A 2,455-nucleotide genomic window follows, 5' to 3' on the forward strand; every position below is an offset into this window, starting at 1 on the left:
CCAACATTGCATTTCAACTGTTTGTAGTGAGGACAGCCATCCCTGGTCCCATTTTCTGAGCTGAGTATTAAATTTACTGTTTTCTAAGCTTGAGGGAATTCTACCCTTGCATGCATTTTAAAAAATAATAGCTATTGGTTGTGCTACAGTGACTTTGCCAATTCCCTTAGTTTCCAATTCTGCCAGTATCTATCCTGCTCTTAACAGCTCCCTGACTTATTTCCTTTCTCTAGTCCCAGTTTGCGTTTCTCTTCACAAGTGATACCCACGTGGGTTTACTAATCAGATTTGCATGTTTTTAAATAGCATACTCCTCAAAGGGTCAGTTTTCTATCAGCTAAAAGAAGCAAAATTATCTTAAGATCTTTTGTTTTCCAACATAGAAATGTGTCTGCATGTTCCAGAGTGTGGTTTTGGAGTTCAGACTGCCTAGATTTGAATCCTGGCTCAAGTCCCTATTAGCTCTGCAAGTCTAGGCAAACTCATGTCATTGCGGTCCTCAGTTTGTTTCTCTATAAAATAGGAAGGAGAATTAATTACATCTAACCTGAAATAGTATCATTGGGAGAACTTAAATGAAATAAGGCAATTGAAAACTCTTAACAGAGTAAATATCTCATTGTAAGAGCTTGATATATATTAGCTATTAATAACAGCATTTTATCCTAAATCATTTATAACTAGCAACTTCATGGTTGATTTATGCTTTAGCTTTCCAAATTGTATATCTATGTATTCATTCTCCATTTGTTGTTGTTTATTTTTTATTGGTTTGTTTTTATTATCCCTTAGGATGAAATTTCACTTAATGAGCGAGGCTTCATGTTGTCCCAACTACCCGCCTTGCCCAGCCTTGACATCTGAGCTGGGATACTGTGAGCAAAAGATAATGGACAAGAAAGCATCTCACCCTCTGTAGTGCAGATCTTCTCCCAACCTCTAATCTGGTGGTTCTCAGCTTTCTTTGCTTTTTCCTGCTTCAGAATGCCTAATGTACTCCCATCAGTATCAGTAGCTGGCTGATTTTCATGAAGCACAGATTAAAAATGAGCAATTAGAAAACTCACTCAGTTCCAGGGTGCCTGCCAGTATACACAGTAACTTCATACAAATTAGAGCAAAATCACCCTTTGGGAACAGAGACAACCCTATAGGTGCATGGCTTGGCAGTCTAATTGCTTTTGTGCAAGAGAAAGTAGTTCGTTCTTGGGGTCAAGGTGGGGAGGTTGTCACCCTTGAACTTGAACACAGACCTTGGCAGCTGACCTGGCTGGATGTCAGCCCTATCCACTCCCTGACTTAGCATAACCAGTGTGGAGGCCTTGTCCTGTAGGCATATGTCTCCCCACACTGGGTAGGAATCACCATTGTACTTGGAGGCAGGATCGCTTCTCCCTCGCCCCTACAGTCAACTCTCCGTATCTGGGGCATCCACGTCTGCAGATTCAACCAACTGCTGATTGAAAATATTAAGAAAAAAAATAAATAACAAAACAGCAATTAAAAAATAACGCAAATAAAGAATACAATATGGCAACTGTTAACATGACATTTACATTTAATTAGGTAGTATAAGTAATCTAGGGCCTATTTTAAATATTTAAGAAGATGCGCATAGGTTGTATTCAAATACTATTCCATTTTTATCAGAGACTTGAGCATCTGTGGTTTCAGTGTCTGTGGGGAGTCCTGGAACCAATTCCCTTCGGATACCAAGGTAGAACTGTATAGTAATATCTCCTCCACACCCCACCATCCCACCACTACAAGGTACCTCTCTGTTCCTTTAGATGGATGATGAATCTGCAAGAAAGTTTGAAAGCCATGCTGGTGAAACTTTTTCTGCTGGCATTAAAGATGTGGCAAGCTTTCTTTTAGGTAGGAATGAAAGGTGGGGACAAATTCTTTTCCATGGCAACTGCATGAGAATTTCCAGGAAAATCGCATTCAGATGGGAGATCATTTAATGCAGTATGGAGGGCAGAAACAGAACTACATTTCTCAGCATCTACAGCCATCAATGTGTTCCCTCAGCAAACTTCCCCACACTGCAGCAGCCACACCCAGCAGCCATCCATCATGCTGGCCGAACAGCCCTGGCTGCCTGCCACACACATGCCAAGGGGAAGCCCCATGCCCTGTTAGTGTCAGCGTGTGCGGCGACTTGTAACAAAGACAGGAATAAGTCCTCTTCCAGATAGCCATGTAATTCTCAGAGAAGAGTGCACTGTGGCTACTGCAGGCTTGCCCAGAATGTCTCCTACCATTTGAAAGGTAATTCTGATGGCAGAAAACATTTAATCCCACTATTCTTAGCCTGACTTTCTATTTCTAGCTTTTCAGGTTCATCAAACCCTCTAAAATTATTTGGGGAGAAGAAAATCCTCTTTGAAGCCTTCTATAAGGGAAATATATTGCAAAAAAAAGGAACCATAGGAGAACAAAGAAAGGGAGG

Source organism: Mandrillus leucophaeus, unplaced genomic scaffold, assembly GCF_000951045.1.
Source record: "Mandrillus leucophaeus isolate KB7577 unplaced genomic scaffold, Mleu.le_1.0 Scaffold202, whole genome shotgun sequence".
In the NCBI taxonomy this organism is placed as follows: Eukaryota; Metazoa; Chordata; class Mammalia; order Primates; family Cercopithecidae; genus Mandrillus; species Mandrillus leucophaeus.